The sequence below is a fragment of the Euprymna scolopes genome, chromosome 23 (assembly GCF_053919585.1).
Source record: "Euprymna scolopes isolate OS-2025 chromosome 23, ASM5391958v1, whole genome shotgun sequence".
Taxonomy (NCBI): domain Eukaryota; kingdom Metazoa; phylum Mollusca; class Cephalopoda; order Sepiida; family Sepiolidae; genus Euprymna; species Euprymna scolopes.
Genome location: NC_136504.1, coordinates 103,150,852 through 103,164,067, shown reverse-complemented (window position 1 = coordinate 103,164,067; position 13,216 = coordinate 103,150,852). Strand labels below are relative to the sequence as shown.

Sequence of the window (13,216 nt, the reverse complement as noted above, 5' to 3'; positions counted from 1 at the left end):
TAATACTGATATCAAAATTTAAAAAAAAAAAAAAAGATGACTTTGGTACTCTCAGCTAGAATCGAAACCAAAATATTTAGCACTCTAACCGTGTTTCCTACCGTCTTAGCTATCACCAGATAGATAAGAATGGTTTAAAATGTAAACATACCACGGTACCTATGAATTTACACATATGCGCAGACGCACCAGAAGTAATAAAAATATGTTGGCAAGTTGAAATGAACATTGCGTCTTTCAGCTTACCAACATATAAACCATCCTTGGTGTATTAGTACTATTTCTAGGTATTTCCGTTTTTTTTTTTTTTTTTTTTTTTTTTTTATGATTGGTAGTTTTCGGTTAAATATTTTCACACATATACACATACATGAAGTATGTAATCTTTTTCCCCACATGTCAATATTAAAATGTTGAAATGAATAAAATAACACTACTTTTATCCATGATATTCACCAAATCGGCTATATTTCTAAATAAGTATAAAAAAAAATTTCTCTTTAATTTTGTTTTCTGCGAACCTGCTTTTCCGTACACCATCTTGAACTTTTAGTTCAATTTGCGAAGACACTCCACTCACATGTGAAAAAATCATTTTCTTTCTAAAAGCAGAAAAAATCAGTCGAAAGCAGATTATAAAACAAAAAGTAAGTATCACTACATTAATTTAGTATCGTTATTTTAATCCTCTTTGCAGAATACGTTTAAAAAAAATATACGAATTACTAAGCGAATAATCAAAAAAAAAAAAAAAATGCCAGAAACGTAACAACTGACAAAAAAAGGGAAAATAACAAAGCCTTTATCATCTACGTAAGAAAATGTTGTTGTTTTTTTTGTTTTTTTAATTTTTAAATTTGGTAAATAAATATTTCGCTGTTTAACGTTTAAAATAAAAGGGTAATCTTGAAGATCCGCCTTCCTTTGTTTTCAAAGCCATTTGGCGGAAGTGACGTCCGACATATTTTTAGCTACGGATGACCAAAACTGTATAGAATGAACCTTATATATATATATATATATATATATATATATATATATATATATATATATATATATATATATATATATATATATATATAAAGTTTTATTCAAACAGTCTTTATTTGAACTTGATGGGGAAAAAAACAGGTCATAAATCTAAAAAAAAACAAAAAAAAAACAGTCCATTAAGTTCCAATAAGACTGTTTAAATAAAACTTCTAAAAAAAACAAACAAAGAAAGAAGACTTCATTCTATACAGTTTTGATCATCCGTAGCTAAAAATATGTCGAACGTCACTTCCGCCAAATGACTTTGTAAACAAAGGAAGGCGAATCTTCAAGATTACCAATAAAAGAAATAATGTTAAAAAAAATTTAAAAAAAAAAAAAAATCAATGTTTTATTGTCCCAAATTTCTCTTCTCAGCAACTATCGTCACAGTGGAAGCAAAAAAAAAAAAAAAAAAAAAAAAGAAAAATTGAAATAATTAAAAAATTAATAAAATAAATTTGTTTAACTTAATAGATTTAAAATAATAAGTTGTGTATGTTTTCCAGCGTCTCAAATCTCGGCAAAATTAATAAATCGCGGCGTGATTTTATTGCGAGAAAAGAAAATTCTTTGTAAACATAAAACTGTTTTTCTTTTTAATATTATTTATAAGAAATGTTTTCGAATCAAACTCTATTGAGAAACATTCATTTTTAATAAGAAATATGTACTTAAAATTCAAACATGAAGTATTGAATAACATGGTTTCCGGATTATTATTTTTTTTTTTTTAGAAGTTTTATTTAAACAGTCTGCCTGCTTCCAACATGACTACAACTTGGATGTCTTCAAGTCCAATATTAACAAATTCCTAATGAACCGCTCCCTTAAGTAAACACTTCATCAAATCTCCACACTAACGTAATGTACTTGCAATAACCCTTATCCCTGAGTGGCTTCCGGGCCTTGATAAGTGGTGATCACTGTGTAAAAAAAAAAAAAAGTTTGCTTGTTGATATAAAAAGCGAAATGCCGATCCGATAATGAACGGAAAAACGAAACGAGCACTTAGTGCATTGTTTTATAAAACTGTACTTCTTTTCGTTTTCCATTTTGAATCATTGTGTTTCGCTTTTTACACCAACAAACCGTAATCTCGAAAAAGTGTTATTCAATGCCTAATGTATGGATATTTAAACTGACGCATTATTACTTGCACTCGAAATTGGATTCTATTTGTTATTGACATTTCTTGTTAATTGTTAGTCACTGGGAATTTTCACACAGGCAATCATCAAAGCTTTCTCTTTGAAAACAATTTGTGGTGTTCTATGGGCTAGAGTGACAAGAAGTCTTCCCAAATTTCTAATATTCTCCACTTTTTTGATAACATTTGAAAATTAATATGTGTTATCGTAACAACCATCTACCATTTATTTTTGGGCTTCACTGGAATGTGGGTAGTAATAAGTCTCTTTAAGGTACCAGTCCTCTTTGCACTCAACCAGTGCAGGTCTGGTTAGTGCTTTCCTCGCTCTTGCCATTCTCCCTAACTTTCCTCGATTATTTTGTATTGTTAACACTGGCACTAACTTAAATTTATAGTTTCAGTTTTTTTTTCTATATGGTGTTTCTGTGTGTTTTGCTTCTGTAGTATTTTTTGTGTCTGGCTTGTGCTATTAGATCATGTGCATTAGTTTCTGCATTCAAGGGTTTTCCTAAATATTTCTGTCGTTTTCATTATTACTATGTTTTTATCAACCATCCATTTCATTCCAATCCTCCATTAAAAAAAAATTTCTTTTGAATTGTCCTATTATTGGTGTTATCTTGACTTTTGATATCTTCTTTATACCTTTGGGCTCTTTGACCAGTTCTTTGTACTTGCAGCAAAATCTATGATCTAGCAGGACTTTTCCTTCTTGTTTACTATTATTACATCCGGTCTTCATGCTTGAATGGGCATATATGTTTGTACATCAATAAGATTTGTTTTTGAAGTTCTGCTGGTGATTTGTCTGAATAATACTGCCTTCCCCAATTGATCATGCCCATTTTAATGTTTTTAGTTTGCTTGCTGCATTCGCTTATCATCTGGTTTATTGTTTCGTCTTTTTAATCAGAGTCTGCATTTGCTGGTTTCTTGTGTTTTGTTGACTCTTGCTTTAAGGTGATTCCTTCTAATAACTTTTATTATTATTATTATTATTATTATCATTATTATTATTATTATCATTATTATTATTATTATTATAAACTTTTACTTTTCTACCAAATATGACTGGAGATAGTCTTGTATCCATGAAGATTTAATAATGTCTGATTGAGTTTCCCCCTCCATTCTTAGCCCTCACTGTTGATATAAAATAATATGTAGTCACATGGGTACAGGAACAACTTTTTCCATATTCGAGGAAGTACCAAATCTCTTGTGTATAAGTCATTTTTTCTAATTGAATTATTCATCACTTTCTCAGAATAATTCTGGAGTAATATGTTAATTTCTTTTCATTTTTTACGTTCTATGCAGGCCAGTCTCTGCTTGTTTTTACGTTTATTTTACATACATGCTCACCCTTTAATTCGTAAGATTTATTATTTATAAAAGAATTGTGAAAATCATTTACTTTCAGTTGTTGTTTCTTCTTTCTAAAATACTCTTTTTTGCTTATGTTAAAGCATTGTTATCTTAAAAAGGGCTATTCGTTTCTTAGGAATTCCACATCTTACTATTGACTAAAATCTTTTCTCCTTCTGTCTCTTGACATGTATGCTTGCTTCTTACAGCAATAATCATGTACATTCAAAGTAATATGTTTCTTTGTTCTATGGAGATATATAGTATGTTATTTTAGTAAGCTCCCCAAAGACAAACTTCCTGCCAACCTCAACAATAAAGCAGATTAAAACAAGAAAGCTGAATAGTATTTTGTGAGACAAAGCAACCATTCCGTTTCTCAAATTTTTTTAACTCAACTGCAGAATCATCAAAATGGATTTTCTTAATACAAATTGACTTCATGTCATGCTCCCTAAATGCAAGACAAAGTAACAATTTCATTCATGAAGATTAACAAATAGAATTTGATAGATAAAGGAACCCCTCTATCAATAGTGGAAGACGATGGAAAATATTTCTGCTAGCAAAGGAGATTTGCCATTATCAATCTAAAAAAAATTCAAATAGAAAAGATGTAGAGTATGTTGCAATATTTTTTTTTAAGCACGTATGATCCCACACACTCGGGAGATTCTATTTATAAACGATGCTGCTAGGAACTGACGAATCGAATTAATTAAAGTTCTGCTACCAACCAATCAGAAACCAGAATTGCTCCATAAATATTAAACCTTTCTGTGACAACTTCGCATATGTTTTCTTCATGTCAACATGGGAAGAATCTTTTGCTCTGTGGATTCCAGCTCGAGAACTGTCTACTGAGAACCAGTCACCTCCTGGACATGTATAGAACAACTAACCATCGGAAACTGTTCTGTCTACTACGAACCAGTCACCCCCAGGACTTGTGTAGAACAACTAACCATCGGAAACTGTTTGGAAACTAAACATGGCTTACACTTCTGTAACTTTAATTAGCTCCCCAAAGACAACATTCCTGTCATCTTCAACAATAAAGCAGAGTAGTATTTTATGTGACAAAGCAACCATTTCTTTTCGCAAAGTTTAACAATTTTTTTAACTCAACTGCAGAATCATTAAAATGGATTTTTATAATACAAATTGACTTCATGTCACGCCTCCAAAATGTATCCACTTTCTTATAATCATTTCCCAGACTATGAGGTAATAAATTTAATTCTGTTAGCCCAGTTATGACTGGATTCCTCAACACCTACTCCTAATAAAGAAGACTAATAACTTCTACTACCGCTTGCATGGAGACTGAAATTCCTTCTCTTTCTTACCTTTTTTCCAGCCAACTTAAACTTTGAATAGCTAAAGGGGCTGCTTTGTCTCTAGTGTTAGACAATAGAAAAGCTTTCTGCTAGCAAAGGTGATTTGGCATTATCAATCACAGCCAAAATGCAAATACATAATTTCCTATTATGCAGAAGGTCAGACATGTGAGTTATCCACTAAATATCATGAAAACTGTAAAATTGATGTTTCATTGGAGTCCAAGGGTATATGGAAGATGATAAATGGGAAATAACTATTATTTTGATTTGATATTTCACTTCTTCTAATAATCTGCAAAGATATGATTATGATAGGTGTGCTGAAAAAGTCCAAAACAAATATCATGACTACTTTTACAGTGTTTTGAAAAAATGATCATTTGTTGATATTGTTGTTTTGCCTTTTGATATTTCCCCTCTCCTAGCGATCAGCAAAGATTATGCCATTAAAAAATAAAGATATGCATTGAAACGGTTCTAATTAAAATATACAACAACTTTTACGAAAGTTTAAAATCGACGTTCACTGTGGAGATTGGTGGTCAGTCCCAGGATCATGTAATAACTGAAAATGGGCCAAATTTTTTAGTAGAGAACATTTTCCTGTCAGAAATATTTAACACGCATTTTATCTGGTCTACCACTAAATTGAGACGAATTATTCCGCTAGAAAAACAATTGCAATAAAAACATAGACGCTATGTATAAATTCGATATGATCACAATATCTATCAATAACTGATGCATGTTTTTTGGATATTATCAGTCGATTTTATTCACTATCGTAAGACAAGACCGAGAACTGATACATTTTCACAAATTTTATACAACTGTGGCATCCTTTTTTACTTTTTTATTCCATACTAACATGGGTGCCAGGCATTTTCCGGGTGTTTGAAGATGTGTGTTGAGCAAAAACAAAAAAAAAAGTGGTAGTAGGAAGGCAGGCTTGAATCCATACCACGAAGGAGGAAAATAATGTGAAAAATTTAACATCTTTGCTGTTACGACAACCACTAAACCAGAAGTGACGTAGGTTTAAATTAAGGCTAGCCAATCGAAAAGAGGAGATGACTTTCGAAAATATCGGCGAAAAAAGCAACCCCTACCTGTAGAAAAGTGCCCAGTTGAGGGTGAAGAAATTAATGTATTTAACCAATTTTTCGGTATTTGTCGTCTGAAGGGTCGAGCTTCAAAACAGTACTGATCTTGTGAAAATCCGTCGCCTCTGTCGAAACTTTTAGGCAGACATGCAAACGTAAATACATAGATTTATATATTTGTAGCTCAAATTTTCGACGCAAACTGATTAAAAAGCTTACCCTATCTCTGAATACCCTTTATGTAAAATTTAAAATGTTTACACCAGAAATTGTCTGAGTAATTTAGTAGAGACTGCAGAGGTCAAATTTGTTTTAAATTTGACCCCTATTACGACCCCTTAACATTTATTGTTTTGGGATCAAATCAAGTTATTAAGTTAGATCCATGTCTAAAGAATCTTTATCTAAAATTTCAAGTGTTTAGACCCAAAATTAGCGGAGGAGTTTGGTAGAGTTCTCAAATGTCAAATCGTTGAATTTTGACCCCATAACAGCTAAATTACTGGCCGAAAACTGATTACAAAGATTTTCCCAAATCTCAATACCCTGTATATCAAATTTCGAGTCTGTAGACTGAAAGTTGACAGAGTTATTGCACAGAGAAATGTACACAGACAGACAGACACTTTCACTGTTATAGATATATAGATATTTAACATTACTTCATATGGCTACCTATGTAAATATGTACCCTTCCCTACAAAATCTATCATTGCTCCATTCAACTGGATTCGCTGTCTACTACATTTATTGGATTAATGGATTAACAGATTAAGGGAATTCTGAACGGGTAAAAACAATTTTCAAGATCTAAAGAATCCGACACAATAAGCAATAGAATAACACATACTTTGAGTTCTACAAACGTTGGAAATAATTTACCTTCTCATGCTTACTTTCTCCCTCTATGAAGTAATCAAATATGATAACCGAGATTTCTCAAAAAGTACTCGAGCACTTCAACTCATTTTTTGTCACAACATTTCTAAGTTTCAAATGTTACAAAACAGAATATATATTTTGGTCACTCAAATTATTTTATTTAATGTACATATTACATTTTTTGATATGTGGTGTATAATTATTTTCTTATCAATTAACAAATGGGTTCTTATAAGGAATACAGATTGTGCTAAAATAATGTTATTTAGAGATTCATCCTTAACGTTGGATGCAAGAGCTTTTTGTAACTATTCATTACTTTCACCTAATATTTTAATAAACAAAAATACCATATAAAGTTAAATCTAACTTAAACATCATATATAAAAAATATAATAGCATAGTCTGTATTCTGCATAAGTACAAAAATATATGCAGCAATGAAGCAAATCACATTTGCGTAAAACACAGTATATGGTGGTCCTTGCTTTACACAGGCTTAGAACGAAGCACGACATTGGTCATAGCCACCTTTGTCTGACATTTACTGGCAGTGACTGTTAAGGCAGATATTGCCCAATAGAAAACATGACCTAATTTACTAGCAAGGATTAAAAACTGATTTTTTTACAACTTGATCCTTAACGAGTTATTATGACAGGATAAATAATGCAGCAGTAAGTGCGGTTTTTAGTGTGAAAAGATTCTTACAACAAGCAAAGGTTGTCTTCGTGTATTTAAATACTCATATGTTAACTTTTTGGATAAATTTTACAAATTCAGAAATGTTTGTTCATGGTCTAAATCTATCTAATCTGATACTAATCTGATAATCTGCGTAAATTATAACAATTAAACATTACTGAATTTTTTAGATGAGGATTTGTTATTTGTACTATTATTCATCAGACTACTGTTCTCATCTTGAGTGTGATTATCAGAACGTTTTTGTCGATATAACCTCCGACCTTCTTCAGGTGTATCTTATCAAACTTGGGAATTTGGACAAGGCTAATGGAACAAGAGCATGTTACCCCATGAAGTAAATAAAGTGTTCTGCTTGAAATTCCGTCTAAATTCCCGAGTTCAACAGAAACATTCCCGAGTTCGACAAGATACACCTGGAGAAGGTCGGAGGTTATATCGATCAAAACGTTGTGAAAATCACACTTAATACAAACTAAACATTAGCAAAAATTTTCCAAGTTATTTACGTACTTTAGAAAACATCAGGTAGACAGTATATTCTAATTGTAACTAAAGATAACAAATATTTGTATTTTTAACAGAAAGTCATTCTTGATTTTATATTGCATGAAAAACAATTATTACAAGAAGTATGACATAAATTAATGTTTTTTATATCATTGATTAAGGATATTTGAGTTAAATATCTGGTAAAAACATCTATTTTGTTAAAAGATCCATATTGACATTAAAATGTACTCATTATACTTTGAATGAATAAGGAATTTATGAACTTTTTAATAAGATGAAATGAATTGATGAAATTTGTTTTGTATTTGCAGAAGTTGCAGAAATCAAAAGAAATCAATCATTTGGATTGAATGGATCTTCATTCCCTTTTTGACTTGAAATATGTAAACATTTTAAAAACTTTGAAAAGTTATGCATATAAAATTCCTGTTGAAATTAGTAGAAGCAGAGAAATAACATTCTTGTAAAGCACATGACATGTTTTTAATTAAATCATATTTGGGAAAATATATGAAATATTCAAAGAACAACAGTTAAAAAGAAACTATAAAAAATGAAAAATACATCATATTGTGATAACTGTATTTCATCTTTTTCTGTAACATTCAAACACAAATGTAAGACATTCTAATCTTACACATAATCAAGTTTGTTGAATCATATGCTGACAAATATGGATAACAAACAACATATCTGTGAAGTATGTGGTTCTTCTTTTGCACATAAATCAACTATGTTGCGTCATATGCCAACACATACAGGAGACAAACCACATTCTTGTGAAGTATGTGGTTCTTCTTTTGGACGTAAGTCATCTATGTTGCGTCATATGTTAACACATACAGGAGACAAACCACATTCTTGTGAAATATGTGGTTCTTCTTTTGCACTTAAATCAACTATGTTGCGTCATATGCCAATACATACAGGAGAGAAACCACATTCTTGTGTAGTATGTGGTTCTTCTTTTACACGTAAGTCATCTATGTTGCATCATATGCTTACACATACAGGAGACAAATCACATTCCTGTGAAGTTTGTGGTTCTTCTTTTACACGCAAGTCATCTATGATGAATCATATGCTAACACATACAGGAAACAAACCACACTCTTGTGAAGTATGTGGTTCTTCTTTTACACGAAAGGAAAATTTGTTGTGTCATATAGCAACACATACAGGAGACCGACCATATTCTTGTGAAATATGTGGTTCTTGTTTTATACGAAAGTCACATTTGTTGCGTCATATGCGAACACATACAGGAGATAAGCAATACTCTTGCAGATTATGTGATTTTTCTTTTATAAAGAAATCAAGTTTGTTGCATCACATGCAAACACATACAGGTCAGTGTACCCAATGATACAGGGCTTAACAGAGTTGAGAGGGAAAAGATAACAAAGTGTCAAGGACTTATGTATGATATGAAACGAAATTGGAAATTAAAAGACGTTTCAATTATACCAGTCATCATAGGAGCAACTGGGCTTATGAAAAAGAACTTTAAAAAGTACATAGCAAGCATACCCGGTGAACCAAGTGCAAGTGAAATACAAACGATTGCACTGAAAGGGACGGCTAGAATCCTGAAAAGATCTCTTGGTTGGACTCACTAAAATAGGGGTAAATGTCAGACATCTGGTTGGATGTCCCATCCCCTAGAAGAAAAAGTTTAAGAAAAATGAAAAAAAAAGAACAACCTGGCATGAGGATACTTTTCCATCGAAGTAAACCCTGACCAAATATTCAAAATCACATAGTATTCGCTACCCAAATAATATCTCCTCACTATGGCTAACCCAGATTAGCTTTTACGAGGAATGGTGCACCTTCTCCAAGTGATGTTACCTCGTAATAGCACAAAGCTGTATACTTCACCAGACTAGATAAATTCTTGTCCTGCAATCCAGTAAAACCAAGAGACCAAAACAAAAGATAGTCTACAACATATGAAAATGGTTTATTGGGGAGAAGAAGATTATGTTCTCGATTTCTTTACTAACTCATTGTTTGAGAGATAAAGAACTTAAAGGAACATTCGAATATCTATGTATCCCTTGATTTCTAAGAACTTCGACTGAAGTAAAATAACAAAAAAAGCCCTACTTAACCAATGTTACTGGTGAACTATGTGCAAGAGAGATCCAGACGATTGCACTTAAAGTAATAACTAGGATACTAAAAAGCGCTCTCGGCTGTAATCAATAAAAAGCAGGGGAATGTTCGCAGCTGGTTTGACTGCCTCGAACCCAGCATTATTATCTTAAAAGAAAGAAAAAAAGAGAAATTATGTGTGAAATATGTCAATATTCAAGAGCCTGCTAATGAGGTTGAGATGAATGCATGTGAAAACTTTTCTTTTTAAATATAAATATACTGATATTTGTAAGAGCAAATTGCTTAATAAAGAACAGAATCCCCGCAACACTAAGTTGCTGCGAAATGTGGATAGTAGCCATAAAACTTGATTTCTATTAGTTTTAAATTTATGTGTTAGCTTTTTATTGTTTATAGTTTGTGAAGTTATCAAACAATTAAAGCTTTAAAGGTACAAAATAGTTGGTTTATAATACTTGCTATTTATCAAGTCATTCTATACGATAACAATCAATGTAATTTACATTGGTACGCATGTATTACAATAGACAATGCTTTACCCATGAATTGACTAAGAATGTTTATATTTTACTTAATGGCTTATAATTAGCCATGAGCCATTAAAAACCTATTTGTAAACCATATGTGTTAATGTTAAGTAATAAAACGATTTTGTTAAAATGTTTAATTGTCGTATTTACCTTAGCAAACGTGAACAAATACAAAATGAAAATATTAATCACAATCAAATATTAGAAATAGATGTTCGTCATCACTGTTAAACATGACATCTTGAGATAAAGAAGTAAAAAAAATTGCATTCCTATGCTGAGACATCTGATTGGTTGATGAATTAATTATCCAGTGGCACCTGTTTATTTACATCCGTTGGAAATAGTAGATATAAATGGCTCATCTACATGGATAATCTGGTTATTGCCGTTTACAGTTCTTTAATAATGATCGTTACTTAAGCGATGCATACTCAATTACTCTACACTTTTACAGAATAAATAGTAGAAGTAGACAATGCAAACAGTACATATACTTGGCTCATGTACATAGATAATCTGGTCAATGCCGCTTAAAGTCTTCAGTAATGATCGTTAATTAAGTGAGGCATACTTAATTATTCTACACTTTAGCAGACATACATAATGTATAGGAGAGGGACGGCCTGAGACATAACAGATACTGCAATTATATCCTACTTCAAAGTCTCTATTAATTCGTATGCTTCACATATTTGAAAATTCATTTTATAATAAAAATTAAAATTCTTCAAAATTTTCTACTATAACCTATATGGCACCGCCTATAATCCCCCACAAATGGATGAACTTCAGCAATAGAAAATAAATGCATTCTACCCTCTAAAAGCAAGAACTTGTACCTGCGTTGATAGCCTCCTGACACACAACAGACACTACACTAAAATTCTACTCAAAGCCCAATTTGTTAACATGCTTACTACAGTGATAAGTAAAACATGAGGTCAGTTCATATTGAAATTTCACTTATCTCAATTATTAAATTTATGTAGTTGCCAACAGCCTTGTAATTATCCACCCCTCAAGTGATAAGTAATATAAAATTTAGAATCCGGAAATAAGAATGGAATGCATGCGATAATAGCCCCATGAAACGAAATATGTACTTTGTAGAAAATGAAGATGAACGATGAAATGGGTAGGTAAAAAGTGGAACACTGATTGTGATCCAGAGTTATAAATTCAGCGCTAGTCTTGGACTCGCTACAAACAGAATGGAGAACAAGGAGGGGAAATCCATGACAGTGGAGAAAAACAGAGAGAATTTTCACGACGATGGGTAATATACTATGCTGGATACGGTTTGATGGAAGCATGTGGGAACATGAGAATTAGCAACGAACCGGATGTTAACGCATCCACCATGAGAGACAAAATGAAAAATCGTCTTTTGCACATGGCTCCATGCATCGCTTCCGCTTGGGAAGAAAAAACTAAGATAACCACAAAATAATTATCAACCAATGGCAGAGCTCTGCGCCTAAAATAAACACCTCAAATATCACAGTCACCGGGAGCCAGTTTGCCACTATAAAACGAGGGTTTTTAGGGAACTAGGAGAGAGGAGGAAAAGAAGACGAAGATGCCGGGCTGCTAGCTGCTGATGAAGTCACCCGCTTTCCAGTTACAAGCCAGGACATGCATCACCGACAGCAGGATGACCGGCCCACCCCTACCATATCCATCGTCTAAAAGATAAGTTATGTTTACGAACATTCATTCCTTGTCAATTCATACATACCTACAAACATTTTACGAACATTCATTCCTTGTTAATTCATACATACCTACAAACATTTTACGAACATTCATTCCTTGTCAATTCATACATACCTACAAACATTTTACGAACATTCATTCCTTGTCAATTCATACATACCTACAAACAGTTTACGAACATTCATTCCTTATCAATTCATACATACCTACAAACAGTTTACGAACATTCATTCCTTGTTAAATTCTACATACCTGCAAACATTCTACGAACATTTCACAGTAATACAATTGTCAAATATCTCCATCGGACAATCCATTCTTCGTTAAATCACATTCCATCCTACGAACATTTCGCCTCTTCTAATACAAACTGTTAGTAGTAAATAAAATCGGTTCTCAACCTTCAATATTTGTCTGTCTTTAATTATATGGAGTCAGAATCTACGTACTTCCAACGTTGTTCATTTCATGTCTTCTTTGTTGTGACCTCTATGGCATCCTTTCCCACCCCTAATCATTTTTATAAATATCGAGGCCATAAGCATCAGGCTCACACTACACAATGGTCGTTTATTCCAGAAGATCCAACCTATCATGGATATGCCATATTATTCACCCGTATGACAACCTCCTTAACCACTTGAAAGGCTAAGAATAGAGAACCGAATCTGCGTGTGACATACACAAGATGATGGGCATGTAAAAAACAAATGTAGTGACGACACATTCGACACAAATATGGAAGTG

General features: G+C 32.3%; 1 long non-coding RNA gene across 1 annotated transcript; it reads left to right on the top strand.

Annotated features, from left to right (window-relative positions):
- The first annotated feature begins 528 nt into the window (after positions 1 to 528).
- On the top strand, positions 529 to 10,880 carry LOC145246083 (uncharacterized). Its single transcript, XR_013863074.1, has 2 exons — positions 529 to 647; positions 8,411 to 10,880. It is a non-coding gene; the product is annotated as an uncharacterized LOC145246083 (long non-coding RNA).
- Positions 10,881 to 13,216: the final 2,336 nt, after the last annotated feature.